Source organism: Buteo buteo, chromosome 29 (assembly GCF_964188355.1).
Source record: "Buteo buteo chromosome 29, bButBut1.hap1.1, whole genome shotgun sequence".
Taxonomy (NCBI): Eukaryota; Metazoa; Chordata; class Aves; order Accipitriformes; family Accipitridae; genus Buteo; species Buteo buteo.
In genome coordinates, this window is record NC_134199.1 from 1,266,628 (window position 1) to 1,286,138 (window position 19,511).

Below are 19,511 nucleotides of genomic sequence, written 5' to 3' on the forward strand. Positions count from 1 at the left end.
TGGGGAGAGGAAACACCCTTACCCAGAAGGGGCCCTGACTCATCCCTTGCTGGGATCTGCGTGGTCCCTGTCACGTCTGTGGCATGTCCCAGACCCGTTCAGGTCCCCATGCCCTCAGCCCTGGTGCTTGCTTTGCCCACTGCTGCTCTGTGCTGCCAGGCTTCCAACCTTCTGGTGGGGAGCACGTTCTGGACCCCCAGAAAGCTCCTTGTTCGTGTCTGTGCCTTCTCCAGCTGCACAGTAGCCTGCCAGCCCGTGGGGAGGTAGAGCAAGGGGGGATTTGGGGACAGAAGACCAAACGTCCTGCCACGAGATGGAGGGAGCCTTGGTGGAGCTGCCACCGTGAGGGGCTGCTGCCCATGCAATGTGTGGGGACCGGTAGGGAAGAAGAAGTGCAGAGGTGACAGGGGTGACAGTCATGGCCACCATGCTCAGGCATATGGCTAATGCCTCAATTCCCTTTGTGTCCTGTCCACCCAGGAGGTGGATCTGCAGCATGGGGCAATTCCGGGCCATGGCACCAGGAGGCACCAGGAGGCAAGCTGCAGCTCTCATCGCTTTTGGGGGGTGGTGTCCATGTCTGCTGGCTGGGTGGGCTGGACACAGCCACATCTATGCTCTCCAACCTACAGCGAGCATGGCACGGCTTGGCTTTGCCAAGGCAGAGCTCAGTGTGTCAAGCTTACACAGCCCTGCAAAACCTTTAACCACTTAATTAAGAAAACGTACCTCATTGTTGGAATATATTTCCTACCTGTATTTTGAATAAGCTCTTCTGGTTGGCCCTATTAAAGGCAGGAAAAACCTGAAAGGCTCAGATACCGTATAAGAGCACATTTTTCTCAGGTCAAAAATACACTCTCAGCAGAGGAAGTTGCTTTGTTCAGGTGCTGGAATGTGGCCAGCCTGTACCAGGGTAGAAGGGTTTTATTGCGGGGTGGGCCTTGCAGCCAGTGGAGGAGGTCAGAGATGGCTGATCCTTAGTGCGTGGGAGACCAGTGGGAACATCTGTTGGTGCCGCTGAGGCTGAGGGACACTGGTGGGACCCGTGCAGGACCAGCCGGGGCAGAACCCACTCCTGCAAAGCCCCTGCGGATATTCGGCCAAGTTCATGCCCAGTATGGTGCACCACAGCCCCCCACCACTCCCACCCCACAGCCAGACTGGGGGCTGTGGGTGCACACCGCTGGGCTGGGAGGAAGGCAGGGGTGTGGGCAGACCCAGTGCAACCCAGGATGGTGGCTGCGGTGACAGCACATGAGCCTGCACAGGGTGGGTGCCCAGCAGCAGGTGCTCGCCACTGCTCTGCAGCACCAAGGGATGTGGAGGGCTCCCTGTGGCCGCGGGATCATGTCTGGACAGTCAGCTGTGGCCACCACATCCAGGTAGTCAGCCATGGCCACGGGTGCCCTGTCCTGCTGGTCGGGTGGCCATCGCCAAGCTGCAATGTGGAACAGGGACAGGGCACGGGGAGGCAAAGAGAAGAGACATGCAACAAGGCTCAGCTCGCTAACGCAGGCACAGAATGCTCAGTGTTTATTGGTGGTTTCACTCCAAATGCTTTGTACAAGGAACAAGCTGACTCTGCTGCACATGCAGATGCACGCACCTATTGCTGCAGGCTGCCTCGGCAGCTCTCCTGGCATCCTGGAAGCATTGCTCAGCCTTGCAGAGCAAGGCTGTACCAAACCCCCTTGGCCAATGCTGTTGTGCTGCCTGACAGGCTCTGCCTGCGCCAGTGCTGCCGGTGAGATACCAGGCTATGCCCCAGCCAGCACCCACAGCAATCACCAGCACGTGTCTGCGCGGGCACCGACATCCCTCGGCGGTGTGGGCAAAGGACCCGGCACGGTCCGAGCAGCACTCCCCAAACATCTGCTCTGCTGTCATGACAGAGACATCTCTGAGCTCCCGCCCTGCAGTTAACAGGACCTTTCCATTTTTATTGCTACTCTACATTGCGGTGATACCTCTCAACTAGCGAGTGTTGCCTCTAAGGCTGCTGCCACAAAGCAAGTCTAACCCACGCTGCCCTCCCGAACCTGGAGACCTCCCCGCTGCTTATAACAAAGTGCTTTTGGAGCTGCTGACTTGTCCCTTGCAGGCTGAAAGACACCAGGCATTTACTGCTGGGTGAGGGGGGATGTACCCATCAGGCGGCCAAGATGTGAGGTCCTTAGGTGGGGTTTTACAGCACCCAGCTGGGAGATGCTCCCCACCCCTAGGATCAGATGTCAGGGCCTGGGGAGACTGCAGGGGCAGAGTTATGCAAGCTGTAGCCTCCCCCCTGTCCCCTTCCCCTTCTGCAAAGGGCTGGCGGGTGGCTTTGGCCACCACAGGCATTCTGCCCAGAAGGACAGAACCAAACACAGGGTGACCCTGACAGCCACTGGTGCTGGGATCAGACAATACAATGAATAAAAACGTGTGACCAATCCTGTTCCATGGGACCCAGGTGATGCTCCCAAGCTGACCAGCCCGGTTCTGGAGGATGCTGTCCCTCCAAGCGGATCTGCTGCCCCAGGTGAGAGCGTGGCCCTTACCTTTCCTTCCTGCTGAACCCACCCCTGCTCCAAGAGCTCCTGTCCTGGCACTTCTCAAGGGAGAGCAGCTATTGTCCGCCTGGAAGCTATTTTAAGCATCTTTATGCTGCTCACCTGCATCCACTCTAGATGAAATCCTGAGGAAATCCTTACTATTTATCCACTTCAACTTTTTTCCTTCCCCAGTTGCTGCCTATAACCATCATGACTTGAGAGACCTGCCGAGAGGTTTTGTTTTTCTTTTCTTGGCAGACTACATTCATTGGTGCTGTGCTTCCCATGGGGTCTCACTGGCACACGTCCTAGGGAAAGGACAGCGGGCGTGGAGCAGTTAGAAAATGCTCCTTTGTGTACCTTTCTGCCAGCCCAGCAGCAGGGACATTTAACTGGCAGAGTGTCCCAGCCCAGCCATGGAGGGGGGTTTCTCATCTCCCACCCAGCTGCGCTAAGGGTAAGACTCCCCACAGGACTTGCAACTAGTGCAGAAAAGCCAAGATCTAGGAGTCAAAGCAGAGACTACTGCCTCCGAGTCTATCCTAGAGAAGCGTCACCATACCAGCCATCGGGAAGGCTCTCCTCCCTCCTCTGTCAGGTCATGGCACAAAGGCAAGAAGTCTGAGGACATCAAATACTCACTGCATATCCAGGCTGAAGAAGTGAGAGTGCTCTGGGGACAGCCTTTACATTGCAAAAAAAAGGGACTGAAAAAGCCACTGGATGGGGTTCAGCAGGCTAGATGGGATGGATCAGCAACCCAGAGCATTTCTACCAGCTGTGTTGGGTCTTCTCCCCCACTGAGCCCCTGCCCACTGCTTCCCAGCATCACCGGTCACATCCAACTCCTCTGACTTCCAAGTGCTGCCAGGTGGGAGGGGGCTTTGGAAAGCCATTGAACTGGGAGAAAAAGCTCTAAGAAGGATGTGCACCAGTGCTCAGCCCCCACACTCTCTGGCTTCGCTCTCAGGTCACAGACACAAACTGAAGCCACGGGTGACAACTTTGGGCTGGACCCCAATAGAGGGAAGCACATCCAGCCCCCTGGTTCCACCAGTGTTTGCACAAACCCCATCTCCCCTTAGCCAGAAGGGTCAAGCCAGGCAGCCGCCAGCTATAAATGCCAGCAGTCCTCAGGTCATGGGATAGCTTTGGATTCTGCCTAAGACAGGCAACTACTGCGCTGGCCAGGCCAGACCATTTGGTGTTTCTTGAGATGCTGCCTTCTCCTTATAGGCATTGCCTTTTCTCTCAGTGCCGCATGGTGCTGACCAGGGCCACCAGCTGCGTGGGAAGCTACGGCTGCTGAGAGGAGCAGGGAAGGGATTGCTATGGAGCAGCCTGTCTTCAGTCAGTGAAGTCTGGTTAGATGAAGACTGCAGCTGTACAAACAAGATTGGATGTTTATTCTCAAGAAACAGCAAAGGTACCTGACCTGGCCTTAACACAGGGAAAGCTTTTTGCCTTAGCCACAACAGAGCTGCAACGTCAAGCGTTCCCCTCACCCAGGTATGCCCCGATCTTTAGATGCCCTGATCCCATCCCACCCCACCAAACCCCTTGGTTCACTCCAGGTCTCCTCCAGGAAGGCTGCGATGACACTAGTTCTGCAAGCTGCCGCCACACACCGTGGAAGCTGGAGCTGTCGGGGAACAGAAAGAAAAAGGAAATGACACCCGGCTGAAGATCACAGGAGTGGGATGTAGACATAGATTCTGGGAGGAGAAGGAAGAGCAGGAGCAAGCACTGACAGGCCATGCCCTGGTAGGAAGGCGTCTACTCAGGGCCAGCTTCACTTCAAGGCAGATGACAATAATGGTGGCAAAGACCATTTCTTGATTGCTGGTTCAAGTGGCTCCAGAAAGCCCTGAGACCAACAACACCTCTGCCAGCTCTGCATTTCTTACAGAGGGCCAGGCCGTGTCTTGGCAGTGCCAAGAGAGTCTCAAACTGGTGAATAGATCATACCCACAGAAACCACTTAAACACGAGGCTGTGGCAGGAACCCTGTGGTGGTGGGGCAATGGGTTCAGCCTCAGTCCTCCCCTCTGGCAGCATCCAGACAGGGACAAGCCAGGCAGGAAGGAGCATGCAATGGGACTCCAAGCCCACCAGGACTTCTGGTGCAATACAAAGCACAACCTGAGGTTCAGGACATCAGCCCAGTCCTTGTGCTCTGCAGTTTCTTGATCCATGAACATGGTGGATAGACAGGACAGCCAAACGTACCACCCACAGACAGGTGTCACAAGCTGTGGCCACATAACCCCTTTAGTCTGACAGAGCTATATAAAATGGGCAGCAAGTGATGGGGGGACACTTACCAGCTACTGCTCTAAGTAGTATCGGTCTCGGGCTGAACAGCTGTTTCAGGCCTGTAACAAAAGAACAAAACCAAAACACACAGGCAGTCAGTGGAGGGACGACAACCACATCTTGAAGCAAGAGGAGAAACTAAACAGTGGCATCACCCTTGGAGGGAAGGACACTTTCACCAGGGTAGAGCAGCAGTCCTCAGCCCAAGGCTTGCAGATGGGACCTGCTGATGCTGCTCACGGGCTGAGGATGCAGCAGTTCAAACCAAGGTCACTGGTGAGAGCAGAGCAGCTTTTGGTCAACCCAGTTGCAGAGCTCTTTGCACACTTAATGGCTCCAGCCCAAATGCTCATCTTCTTTGTACTGGTGCAAAGCCTAAATGACTTCAGTGCCCCAAGCTGGACTTTACACCAGAATGAACTGTGACAGAGTACAGATGAGCAAAACAGCAGCCGCAGCAGATCACGTTGTCAAAGGCCCTTCCAGCATGCAGGGCCCCAGTGCCCACTCTTGAGGAGCATCCCAGCTATGAAAAGCTGAGACAGTTTGTCCAGTGAGTGCCTGAACGTTTGCACATACTTCAAAGGGGGTCGAAACATGCACGTAACCCTTGACGCCAGGAAGCACAAGAAGTTCTTGCTTTCAGCTACATGCAACCCTGACAGAAAAGGACGTCTTCTTCCCTGCTCATCAGGTCCTGTGAGATGGACTCTCTGAATCCACTTCCCTTCTCTACTATGTGCTTAAGGCAAAAAGGGGAAGATGCCTGAACATCTGCCTGATCCTGGATGCCAGCTGAGCATCTCCACATGGAGTGGCAGGGCCAGACCCTTGCTCCCTGTTGAGACCTAGCCCTGTGACCAGGACATGGCTTTGCCAGCAGCAATGCCCAGGGGAAGCAGGTCCCACCAAGCTGCCTTCCAAGCCCTGACATGGTGGACAGTGGATGAGACATGATTAACCAGGGTCCCACACCTATGACGTATGAACATCCCACCTCCCTGCTCCCCATTTTCCTCTGAACTGACTCTGCACTGGTGCAGCTGCTGAGGAAAGGGCTCTAATTATAAACGAGCAGATGCTTTGCATGCCTGAGGAGGGTTATTTCAGCTGTCAACATAACCTGATGCTTAGGGACCCTTGGTCAGCTTGAAATTGCCATGACAGAGCATGTGGCATGACCTACCTTGCAGAGCCAAAGCAAGGTTAAACCGTGTCATTACATATACATACCACACACACAATATAAGCTCTCTATGACCTAATATATTGTATACAGCTAATGAATCACAAATATCCCTACAGGGGATACCTAACAATAAGTGTGCATATGTAAACTATCTTCAACTGTGCTTAATTTCACAAAACCAGCACAAATGTTTAACATGTGCTGAAGAAGGTGGAAGTGGGCAGAGGATGTTCTAGATAAATATACACACACATATCTATATATGCACATACATTCATCTATACACTGTGCATTATGCCAGACAAAGGGCACTACTACAAGGTGCGAAACCAAGCTCCCCCAAGCCATGGATTATAGGACCACTCTCAGACTGTGTAAGCACTGACTGCTGAAATGGAAAAGAAAGAAAATCCCAAGCAGGTGCTTTTTAATGGCTGAACAATGTAAAAAGAGAGCCACACCCCTCTTTTTTTTTTTCTTTTTTTTTTCTTTTTTTTAATTTTTTTTTTATTATAAACCCTATATCCTCCTTGCTTTCCTCCATTTCCTGAAGTGGCTAGAAGCTGGACAGCCAGCTGCCTGGCAGCAGGAGCCCCCACTGAGTTTCCATAGGTGCCATTTCTCCCTTTCCTGTCACTTAGGTCATAGTAAACTTTGGAGCTGGACTGAGCCTGCTGTAACATGGCTGTGCAGCTCTGCTCCATCAGCATGGCTCATTTTGAGGTCTCTGAGCCCGCAGTGAAGGGGATCAGCAACAGAAATAAACCCGTTCCTCTTTGCTTCAAAGGTGTAGCCCCCAGTGTCCCTGCACGGTGACTGAGGCCAATTCAGACAACACAAGACCAAGCTGCAGGGTTGCCTCCAGGGTCTTACTTGGCATGGCCGCTGCAGCCCATCAGGATGCTGGCCAAACTCCAGGCTCCATCAAGGGCTCAGCTGCCACCTGGAGACAACGCACTGGGAAAGGCCTCTCCATTTCCATGGAGGTTCCCAAGACAAGACACTGTCCCATCCCCCAGACACTCACACATACCAGGTGAACGATGGAAGACAAGTAGGGCCTTTGCTGACTCGTCAGCCAATTCAGGCCACTCATGAGACACTCTCTTCACTGGCCCATGCCAAGGAAGAAAATGATGCCACCTCTTCCTCAGCTCTTCTCCCACATGGCCAGAGCTCCTGCCCCACATTAACAGGGGAAAGTATCCCAGAACCATCTTGTGTTCCTCCACATCCCCCATCTTCACAACTTTACCTATCCCCAGCCCAATCCTGTCCCAGGGCCACTGCACGCCTCCCGCGGGGAGCCACCAACATCACGAGGAGCTGCCAACAGTTGTCCTCTCACCCCAACCCAGTAAGGACACAGCTGAGCTTAGCAGAAACAGAGTCCAGAAGAGCAGGAAAAGAAAGGACGAAGGAGGCAAGGAGAGCTACAGCCAAAACAAGATGCCCATGGGGAACTGTCTTTACCGGTAACCCTCACGGTATCTCCTGGAAGCAGTCGGGCGCTGTCTTCTTCTCACATACAGATCTGTGTCTACCGTCTCCTGAACCGCTTGCTCTGGAAGCAGGACAAAGAAAGATATACCTCTGTTGACAAGCTCCTTGCAGTTGTCAGCAAGCCCTGCAGGAGACTGCCTGGTAACAGATGCCAGTGGGGGCTAAGCACCGTAAGAGGTTAGGAATGGCACTCCCAAGCACTGGATCTTCTATAATGGTCCAGAAAACCTGTACTGCAGGCCTCTTTCTTTCCTCAGTTGCCTTTATCCTCTCAAGCTCGATTAAACTTTTAAAATTTGGTGCCTTTTTTGGGTGGCGTGTTTGGAAACCCAGCACATTGACCTCCTGAAGATCACCACTGCTGCAGGAGACCACCGCTTCTGCAATCTCCAAGACTCAGGAGGGATCTCTCAGCCAGGGGTCATACCTGGCCCCACACAACCAGTACAAGGCAGTCACTGGCTTCCAGCACAAACGCAGAATGGTCTCCAAATGACTTCACGGACATCCTTCTGGCCTCCCTTTCCTCCACGCTGGGCAACAAGGCTGGCCTTACACCATAGGAAGGCAGCGCATCCTCTTTCAATACCTGAAGCTGTCCAACCTGTTTTCCTAGGAAGCACATCATGTGCTGTATTTCTCACATGGGTTCAGACAGCTCAGAAGAGCGCAAAACCAAACGGCCAAACCAAAAATCACTCCCCATTTGGAGAATCGCCATCAGCTCATTGCTGTTCAGTCTGTTTCTTGCCAGCTGGTGCAGCTGAGAGTCTGGCCTTGTGCTTTTTGTGTCACATGGTCCATTGTGAACTGGTATACATACTTATTATGTTAAATATGTGTATGAATTTAGCATAATAAGGAGGTATATAAATAAGCTGTGGTTTCCAAACATAAATCTGCAGGGACTGCAGAATGAGGAAGTGGGTAATGCAGTTTTACCTGGATGTGATAAAACAGAGGAAACTAAAATTAGGAGGGCTTCCTTCCCTTCAAGACACACAATACTAAATGGCTGTAGAGCTGGTCAAATCAAATTTTGGCAGCAGAAGATTTCTTGTAAAACAAAGCACAGATTTAATTATTTCTTTTTTTTGGTCAAAAATGCTTGTTACAAGTATGGAGAGAAGCTATATAAGTTTCCAAAAGCTGCCATCAAGAGTAATTGCCAGTGACATTCTGTGGAGGACAGTTTTGAAACCCACTGACTAAGGAAGGGCTGGGATGGGCATGAACTCCCCTCCACTCTCATCCTGGCAAACCCTTGTTTATTTAACCAGCTCTGTCCACTAATGACTCAACTTCTGGGCTCACCGCCTTCAAGTGAAGGAAGAGTCACTTTATCAGAGGAAAATATAAAATTTGATTTTTAAGTCAATGACATATTTGCAAATCAGGCTGAGCGGGAAAAGCTTAGGGAAGGGTTTCAGTGCCGGGCTCCCCAGCCAGGTGGGACAGGGCATCACAGCGCTACCGAGCCGGAGCCCGTGGAGCGGGCTGGCCTGGAGGAGACTGATTAGAGGAAAGGGAAAGCAAGACCAAGAGTATCCCGATCCTCACTCCCATTTGCTGCCTTAGGAGTCCCTGGTGGTGGTGGGCCAGGGCGAGGACCGCTCTTTTCCTTTTGTATGTGACCTCAGGCACAGCCAGAGAACATCCTCCAGAGCACGCCGGGTGCCACACGGCTGAGCATGCCAGCCAGAGCCATAGTCCCCCAAGATTATCTGCTAGGCCAGCAGGAGCATCTTCTGCTTACTGTCCCTGTTTTCAGGGCTCTGTAGGCATAGCCACAGTGTTCAGGAGAATGGTCTCTGGGCATATAGCCTCATGAAACCCATGCCCAAAGACAGCTCTTGTCTTGATTTCCACGTAGGTTTGCTTTCCTTCAAAAACGAGCTGTAGGAAAATGCCCACTTGCCTGGCAGATAATACACAGCACTCACAGCCAGACCCTGGGTGGTAACTAAAAAGGAACCTGAATATTTGGCTGGGTGTACAGATATTCACACATGAGATGGCAAAGCCAGGAGTGTTTTCCCCGTCACTCCTAGTTGAAGTGGCAAAAGCAAATGCCTGCACGGGAGAAGATTTCTCTAGCCATAATCTCACAGTTTGGCCCAACTCACCAATCTCTTCCACAATATTCTCAGTGCTTCCAGGAGGAGTGGTTTTCTCCTGTTCAGAAACAAAACAAAACAAACAAAAAAAGAATAACAACCTCAGATGGGTGCCCCCTTGACCTGCCCTTTTGCTCTGAGAGAGGAACAGGAAGTGCTGGGGCTTTCCTGGTCATCGCTGTGATTCACACCACGAATACCATGGGGACAGAACTGCTGCCCTCCTGCTCTCAACACCAGCACCTGCTGTCTTCAGCCACTCCACCCAGCAAAGTGGTGTCCATCCCATCCAGCGCAAGTCCTTCAGTTATGCTGCTATGCAACCATCTCAAGAACTAAGTCCTTCTCCTCAGTTGTTTTTTTTTTTTTCCTTAAAAAAAGCAACATTCAGATAAGTGTGCAAACTGGCACTGTTTGCTCCAGTGTTTGGGAGAAAGAGCAAGAACAGCCGCTGTTCACCCTTCTGAAAAACACTGCTAACGTGACTGACATACCCATAGAGAAACGAACAATGCCGCCCCCAAACCTGCAAACACATACTTAAAGTTATTATAAAAGATACATTTAAAGTAAGCAAATATTAGAGATTTGTGTATACGAAAGGTTTAAACCCTAACGATACGCAGCCACTGGCACTGCAAACCCAGTTAAACACATGCTATCCCCCTGCAGCTGCACCCATCAGAGCTGTCCGCAGACATGCTCAGGTCTTCAAGAGCTGGATCTCACCATCCTGCATCGAAAGAACGGATCCGGGAATCCTCCTACTCTGCTCACTTGGTCCTGTAATGCCAGATGAGGCTTTCCTAATTCCAGTGGAATGCTGAATGCAAATACCTCAAAACATCAGATGTCATCTTCTAATCTAATCAACTCAGCAGCCATAGTGTATATCGAAAAAGATTAATTAGGAAAGGAAATGGGGTGAAATGATGTTATGAATTTCCTTAGGGGTTCACAGAGTTTACCAGTGGAAACACGGACTACATTGATCCCACAGGTGCTGGAATATTTGGTGCTTTGTTATTTGGGATAACAAAGGAAATCACACCACAGAGGCCATGAAGTGGCACCTTATTTAAAGTATTAATAAAACATTAAAATTTAGAGAGAAAAAAATTAAGAAGCAGGTTTAAAAAAATCAGAATAAAGAAGCTCTATTTTTCATATGGTCATGAGGAGAAAGTAACAAAACCCTGATTTGATTTACTTCAAGTGCAAGCTATCACTTTTAGTCCTGTGCACGTTTCAAGTACATGCTGCGGTTATCTTTTGTGCCCTCTGCTGTCGGCAGCTTCTCACTGTGACTCCTCTCCCATCAGTTTGGCGTGTTTCCTCTCCTTGCTCTGCTGACCACAGGAGCCAGCTCTGAAAGTCTCATGCCTTGGGTAGAAAGAAGCTGAAAGCAGTGCAGAAATTATATTTTAATCAATCACAAAATCTCTTCTGGGCTTTCCACCATATCTTGCATTTTCTGTACTCATCCTGCTTATGCCATAAACTTGTAAATGCATATGACTTAAGGAGGAGAGCTGTGTCAGAGCAAGAATGATGCAAGCAGTTAGGAGTCAGTTTGCAGGTCTGCTGGCTGAAGCCAGCCAGCTCCCTTCGCTTTGCTCATTCTCAGTGACTGCAAGTAGCACTGACTGCGCAGTGTCCTGCAGTCTATCAACAAAACTACACACCAGATCTACGAACCACAAACCAGGGACACGAGTGACTTCTGAGCTCTAGTATTGAAAGTTAAAGTTGTTTTAGGTTGTTTTCCTAGCCTATGGATTATACTGAATGGGCTGTGAGTCCAGCTGCTTGGGTGCTGATGCTGCTAACAGCTGGTTTGCATTTTGGTTCGGCTCATAGACACGGCTTTCCTGTAAGCAGGTACCCTTCGGGGTCACTCCTTGTACGCCTGTAAAATGAACGTCTCTGAACTCAAGAGGAGCTCCTGTTAATCTGCTTCTTTTGTCTCCGAGCACAGCTGTGGCTTACTAGGTTTCGTTGTATGTGAGCTGGTGCAAGGATTCATGTTTCTTACTTGAATGGCAAGCCCGAGCAGCTGAACAGGACCTGACCTTTGAGCTGAGAAAACTTCTGTTCAGCGTGCAGACCTCCCTGAAGGCAGGACTTACTGCAGACCTGCTATGTGGGCTCTTTGCTGAGCACTGCCTGCCCTCCAGAGGTGTCTCTGAACTTTGACACCCATCCAAGGGCTTCAAACAACCTGAAGAGACCATCTGAGCCATGCAATGGAAAAGTTGGCTCATCTGGGCTTCACTACTGCCCTCCAGCATCCAAAACCTGATGTTCCTCCAGCAGGTTAGGGCTGATCCACGAGAGGGAACAACCAAACAAAGGAATGGAAAAATACAGAACAGGTGGGAAAAATATATCCAATTAGCTCCCCAGACTGCACTTTCAGAAGCCTTCTTTCTGGCAAAGGTGCGCTGTGACATTAACTTGACCTCTCTGGTTTAAAGACTGCCAACGGCTCCTGCTCTCGGTTCGATATCTGAACAGGTCATACTGGCATGGTCCTGCATTCCTGTGGGGGCCTGACTGTAACTCAATACTGTTCGGGTCAGGCAGTCCATATACTGCAGCACCCTGCCTTTAGGAGCAGGAGTCCAAGACCCCTAGCTCCTGCTCGGAGGCTGTGCACCCCATGAATGCTATTGGGAGAGGGCAGGCGGCAGCAGCATGTGGGTGTGATGCTCAAAGACAGGTTTCAAACAACAGACAGGTTTTCCAAGGCTTGAAGTTGAACAAGAGCAGTCAGGAAGAGCAGACCAGGGCATCTGACATGCTGGTGGTGTTGAACTCAAACCAGCCATCTCCCCCAGGTGCAAACAATTTACAGGAGAACCACAGCAGTACTCGCTGCCAGGCAAGTACACACAGGATTAACACTTCCCTTGCACCCAGTAGGGTATAACAAACAAAGTGTTATGTAGCTATAGCTACCTCAGCTTTCATGAACTTGTGCTTCCTAAATTCAAAAGGGCATCTGCCAAGAAGTGGCACCCATGGATGCACCACTGCTAGTGGACACAGCCAAGTGCAAGTGGTGGTTTTGCTCCATCCTTCCTCAGACTTACTACAGAGATCAACTTACTGCATCTGAATGCTCCACCAGTCAGCTGAGCCAAGGTATACCCTGATTGGAAAGCAAAAGTGACTTAGAACACCTTGAGAGTGATTTAAGCTAACACTCAGATCTCCACACTTGCAGTGGGCTAAAAGCATCCACATGATAGCTCCTGGAGGTTAATTAAAACCTACAGAATCTTTCACCACTTTTTTGTGATTCCCCTCACTGAGTTTCTTCCTGCTCACTTCTCACTGTTCCCCTGTCACCACTCAGGGCTTGCCCTGCTCTCTCCATCCAGCAAGTTCTCTGGACTTAACAACTCCCTGTCCAAGTTGTGCTTTACAGAGATGGCCTTCAACCCTCTTTGTTCACCCTGGGGAAGTTCAATTAGCTATTCCTGACTTCCTCCTTCCATCCCTGTTCTCCCATGACTCCTCAAATTCATCTTAGGACTCCTCTCTTCCATCCCTGATGAAACCAGTATTGATAGTCCACCAGTCCATAAACTCTGGTCCATAGACTCTTGTCCTATCTGGCTTGCTGTCCTGAAATACCTCCCCTTTCATTCTTCCTCAGGCACACTCTTGTTCACATTTCATATTCATCTGCTTTTCCAGTTTACTGCCCAATTCTTTTCCTCACAGTCCTCTAGCCTTCTCTATACTCACATTGCCTTCAATTATTTTCTTCCAGTTCCTGCTGGAAGTCCCAGTGCCAGCAATCACCTTCTCTACTCTTGAATTGCTTCTCATCAGTTCTGAGCCAAATCAAGAGTCTTTTGATTTCCACCTATTACCTTTACATTGATGTTTTATCTTTGTGTCTCTGCCAAGGCATCATCTCTTGGGTGTCTACACCACCTTTGTCAACTTGATGTGCCATAGGCATACTTTGTGTTTTCTTAGGAAGAACTTGTGCCATTTCCTTTCTGTCCTAGTCACCTTAAACTCCCTCCACAACCTCAGCGTATTAATTGGCAACTCTCGTCTTTGCCTCTGCACACAAGTTTTCATTAAGTCCTGGTCATTCACCTTCCTCATCTGATCTTTGAAGAGCTGTCATGGTTTAACCCCAGCCAGCAACTAAGGACCACGCAGCCACTTACTCACTCCCCCCACCCACCCAGTGCCATGAGGCAGAAAATCGGGAAAAGTAGTAAAACTCATGGGTTGAGATAAGAACGGTTTAATAGAACAGAAAAGAAGAAACTAATAATGATAATGATAACACTAATAAAATGACAACAGCAGTAATAAAAGGATTGGAATGTACAAATGATGCGCAGTGCAGTTGCTCACCACCCGCCGATCGACACCCAGCTAGTCCCTGAGTGGCGATTCCCTGCCCCCACTTCCCAGTTCCTATACTAGATGTGACGTCCCATGGTATGGAATACACTGTTGGCCAGTTTGGGTCAGCTGCCCTGGCTGTGTCCTGTGCCAACTTCTTGTGCCCCTCCAGCTCTCTTGCTGGCTGGGCACGAGAAGCTGAAAAATCCTTGACTTTAGACTAAACACTACTTAGCAACAACAGAAAACATCATCAGTGTTACCAACATTCTTCTCATACTGAACTCAAAACATAGCACTGTACCAGCTACTAGGAAGACAATTAACTCTACCCCAGCTGAAACCAGGACAAGAGCTAAAAGGCGCAGATAAGCCTTTATTCTCTCTCCTCTTGCAGCCCCATACTGCCCTTTCCTTAAGACTTTCTTACATATGGGAAAATTGGCTTCATTTTCAGAAGGCAGGCTAAGGTTGTGTCTCCCAGGAGCACAATGTACTCCCCAACCTACCTCTCATGCATTCAAAGCCTTTGTAGATGGTCCATGAGCCACCTGTGTGCATATGCTTGCTAGTGACCAAATGGCCCTTCAGTGTTTATCTGAAAAGAGAACATGCTATTCTCTTTGTGAACCTGATCTTGAGGGCTGCCTCCAAGTACTCTGCAAAATAAAGCCTATAATAAGACTTACCCAAGCTGAAGTGGAGAAGTGGAGAACAAAACCCAGAACTGCTAAGCCCTGATCATAATACTATCCCACTCACCAAAGACCAGGAATCTAAAAAGAGCTAAATATTAAGTATTATTACCTTACCATCAGCTCCCAGATCCTGAAAGGTCAGTCCCACCTTATCAGTCTCAATAAAGCAGGACCTTTGGCCCACTGGAAGGAAGTCATATCATGTCTAGTACATTACCTTTAGGCTTATAATGGTTCCTCAAAGGGTTTAACCCAGCTTGGCTCCACATCTTGCTGTAGGTCTGTGTGCTCTTTCAGAGCACCCCTGTAATGCACCAGCATTTTTCACAAAGCCCTTCAGCTGTCTCAGACCTGAAGACAGATATATGATCAGTGGTAATTCTGTCACGCTAAATGCTGGTATCATTGCTCATTACTGAGATTTGGATAGCTAGCAACCATGCTGGATTCCCTTCTGGTGGCCAGAAGATCCTGAAACCTGGTTTGTCAGAAGTGAGGCAAGATGAAACAAATGGCTCTCTTGGTTTATCTGCAAGTTCACCTTATATGTTTGCTAGGACTCAGGAAACTCTTCCCTTCTGGGCAGGACTCCAAAGGCTAAATATTCAGCACACCTGCCATGTCCTGCCTCCATTCAGCCTATGAAATAGTCTACTTTTCAACTATCCCAGTTTCTAAGGGGACACTGAAAAGTCTTTTTCAGTCCAAATCCCAGATGTGACATACACAAGGTAAAATTTTGTTTGTTTGTTTTATGTTTGTGTTGTTTTTTTTTTTTAAACTAAGAACATGCAGGACAATTAGCTGTACTTTTGGTTTCAGGAATTCTGGGACAAAAGTGTTTAAAAGCCTGTCATGGCCCCAACTTCTATGAATGCATTTAATTGTTTAGAAAGCAATTAATATATTTTGTTTCCAGGTCATTCTCTGGCAGAAATTCACAGCTAAACTATGTGGTCTGAGAGTGCTGCTCTGCTTTAAATCTGATGCTTGGCAATTTTGTTGGCTAACCCACATTTTTGCAGGGAAAGAGAGCTAGTACATAGTCATTCCCATCTCACCTTCTCAGTCCTTCAGGTGTTACAGACTTTGCCATATTCTCTTCCTCTGACTTTCCCCAAGACACATTTGAAATTTAGATTCATGCTTTCTGAAATGAAATTGAATTTGCTGTTTGCTTAAAAGCACAAAGATCAACAGTGTCAGAGAGCAAAACCCTATGCATGTCTACAAAACAGGCATGGCCTGGACAGCAACAGCTCACTCCACAGCTTGTGCCAAGACTGTGGCAGGTACCAAACTGAGATAAAAATACCTGTTTACTAACAACTAGACTGGATAAAAAAAGATGTCACAGAAGCCACTGGAAAATCAGATGCAAGGGCATTCAATCACTACCGAGAAGTGGGTATTTAAGGCATCCGCTTGAAGACTACCTACTGTTTAGATACAATTTCCTGAAATATTCAGGAACCCGCTCAAGTCTGTTTTCAGGCATGATTGGCTCCTTCAGAACTAAGGATCTGCCTGAACAGCCTGAAGCATATGTGTTAATACAGCTTAATGAAGTTCACATCAGGGTAATTTCGGCTAACATACTCTGGACTGCCATTGTAGAAAGCTCACTGATAAAGAGGAATTCATCAAGCTGCAATAGTTCATCACCTTATGATATTATAAATATGTGCTCACACACAAAGAAGAAACAACAGAACTCCAGTATTTCCTTCTGGAATCAGTGACAAGGACCATTAGCTCTTATAAGTCTTTCCCTCAGGAGTTTTCTCTTTGTACAATTGTCAGTTTACAGCAAAAACTCAGCATAAGACATTGAAGATGAACTACCCTACTGCCTTTAAGACACAGAATAATCACAAGAACCATCCTGACCAAGTAATAGGCATTTTTTTTTAAGGCTAATGTATACATTTGTTAATCTCTTTGTTAATTTACTTAACTGGGATCAAATGGGATGAATTCTTTCCAGAACATGAGTCTGCCCCCGAGACCCTCTTAATGGGAGGACTCCTACTCCTTTGTTAGCCTGTGGGTCATACCAATTATGCAGATATATTGGGCATTTTTATCCCTTTCATGAGAGTCTGTGGAGCCTAGGAAATGAGCAAAAAGAATTCTAAAATGGTGACCTGCAATTTGGGGAGCAATCTAAAATCTAGTGATTTAAAATAATTGCTAAGGAAAATGCTAGGCTAACTAGCTTGAGGGGAGCAACATTCCAACAGAGCCACACCACCTGTTTCCAGCACCAGCTCAGATCTCTCTAAACCACACTATGCTGTGCCATAAAGAGGGATGGGACTCATTGCCCAGCTTGGGCAATCCATCTAGATAGTGATGCATGAAATGAGTCAGCCTCTGAGGATGCCCATTTCCCTCCCCTGACTACAGATGGAGCCATGGTTAATTAGGTCAGGGTTTAGACATCTAACTTTTAGGTGCTTAAGTTTGGGCACTGGAATTCTCCTCCCACATAAGTCTCGAGTTAGACAAGTTAAAGGTTTAGGCTCAGCCTCTTAAATGCACTCGCAGGCATGGCACTGTTGAAGACTTTGTCATCCCTGAGCTGCAAGTCTGCACTCCCAACTCTTCTCTTTTTCAGTAGCAATGTCATGGCTTATTGGAGTGGTGCAGGCTAGGGGCAAGATAACAGAAGGGAGGTGGTGTATGGTTCATCACACCATTAATTTAGGTTATTTTAGGCATTTTATTTTTGCTAGGTTCAACCTTTTGCTACCTTTATTTTTGCTACCTTCGATGCTCCAAATCACACCTCTCTCCCAGGGCACCTAAGTTAAATGTCTGCAGTTAGATAGTGTGCATACCCCTGAGGTCACTTCTGCTCACCTTAAGGAAGCAGGGATATCACCTTAGCAGGGATACAGCTCCAGATCTGGTAACACTTTTGAGCAGACTACAGAGAACATAGCGACCAAAAATTCCCCTCAGTTAAACAGATTCCCATTTATCAAAGGCTGGGACACCACCACTGTAGAGCAGAGCTTGGAGGACAAACTGATATGACAAACTGACATGAGAACCAGCGAGGCAGCGCTGGTAGACATGGCTAGCTGTAAGGATGAAACCATGCTGATTTTGCTTATATTAAGACGTCTCTTGGTTGTTTATGGTCATCTGCTGCTGCTGCTCTTATCTTGACCGTGCCTTTTGGAGGTCTGTAAAGCCAACTACAAACAAAGTTGTGTTTAACAACCAGAGTCAAAGACAGAAGCACTGAAATGGTCCCCGGATTTGACATGGCAGATATGACATAGATGCTATGACCTTCCTAACCATAGCCATGAATGAGTAAACAGGTAGTGACAATGGTTGCAATAAACAGGTGGCAAAACTTTAGACTAAAGCTCAGCACCAGGTCAGCCGCAGATGTGGTACCTGCACTCACCAACACTGCCTGATTCAAACAGCCAGGAAAGGAAACACTGGAAGCTGGCAAGACTCTTCCAATGAACTCTTCTTCTTTAGTTTTCCCCAAAATAACACCAACTCTTTCTACTCCTTTCCCCAAAGAACCAAACTGAGTTGATATGCCCTCTTTCTTCATCTTGACTCACCCAGCTCTATGAGCAAGTGCCACACGATTAAAAATGCCTCATCAGAAAGCATGATGGTGATACCAAATGGATAACATATGCAATACAGTCAAGTTATTCATAACCCAAAGGCTGAAATTTATTTGCACAATGTCTGCGAACAAATAAAATCCAGGGGCAGAGCTCTTGGAAGCCTTGAGCCTGGACAGTCTTTTGAGAGCAAAGGTCCACAGAGGACTGTAAATATCCAACCTTTGCCATTCTAATACTCCTACTAATTTGTCACCTTATACCCTTCCTTTTATCTCCTTTAACCTAAATCTTACATCCACTACTGAAATGGGAAATCAATTCAACAAGCCTAAAAATGGGAATGTGTACAGGATAACACTATTGACTCACTTATTCTCTGAATATTCTTCTATCAAGTCCTGGACAGCAAGTCCACAAAAAAGTCCAACATGCTGTCTAACAAAGCACAAACGATTAAATGCATGTTCTCCTCTTGCTCCTCTTCAGTCTGTATTAATCCTTCTCTCCTAATGTATGGGGTGGATCCACACACACATCTACATTGCCGAGTGCTGGCTCACATTACAAACTGCTGGGACGTGCTGGATTCTTACAGAGCTTGTGGATCACATGAAGACTATGCCACAACTAACTGTTCAGCCAACTGCAAGTTAAATCTCGCCAGTCAAAAAATCCTAATCTCCTAGACTACAAATATAGATGTTACTTAACTGTCACCAGCTGCTGAGGTAAGGAAAGTGATTGAAGTAGAACGAAATTCTGTACCTGTAAATAAATGCTTGTTACTGATGATAGGCTTGAAACCTATTGAACCTCTGATCATCGTGCTGGAACGTCCTAGGCTTCCTTACCAGCAAGGAAAAGTGGGGCAGAACTGTCTCCTCACATTAAAAGAGAAACTGGGAAGTTCACCATGTTTCATGTGCTGCTTGGAATATACCTTATTAAAAGTCAGGCCTGAAGAACAAACGTGAAACTTCAATTTTCAGATATACATCCTGATATCTGCCTATATTACTTCTCTGGGGTTACAGCGTGTGCTAGAGGGTTAAGAGATTGGGAAATATCTAGATGCAATACAGAGATGGAGGACCTGGATAGGAGCAGAGACATCAAAAGAAACAGTGTTGTTCTTTTTCCTGCACAAATGCTGAAATGTTACTGTGTTA

At 48.1% G+C, this 19,511-nt stretch overlaps 1 protein-coding gene across 7 annotated transcripts in view; it reads right to left on the reverse strand.

Moving 5' to 3' along the window:
* Positions 1 to 1,501: 1,501 nt before the first annotated feature.
* The window catches only part of C29H8orf33 (chromosome 29 C8orf33 homolog), a 32,930-nt gene continuing 14,920 nt past the window's right edge, over positions 1,502 to 19,511 (reverse strand). For 6 of the 7 annotated variants that reach the window (XM_075018215.1, XM_075018211.1, XM_075018214.1 and 3 more), the window contains 2 exons: positions 4,862 to 4,912; positions 1,502 to 4,179 (listed from right to left, as the gene is read on the reverse strand). The gene's annotated coding sequence lies outside the window, so the exon portion shown is untranslated. Of the gene's footprint in view, positions 4,180 to 4,861; positions 4,913 to 7,515; positions 7,607 to 9,671; positions 9,721 to 19,511 lie in introns of all 7 variants that reach the window. The other variant, XM_075018212.1, reaches the window with a different exon arrangement.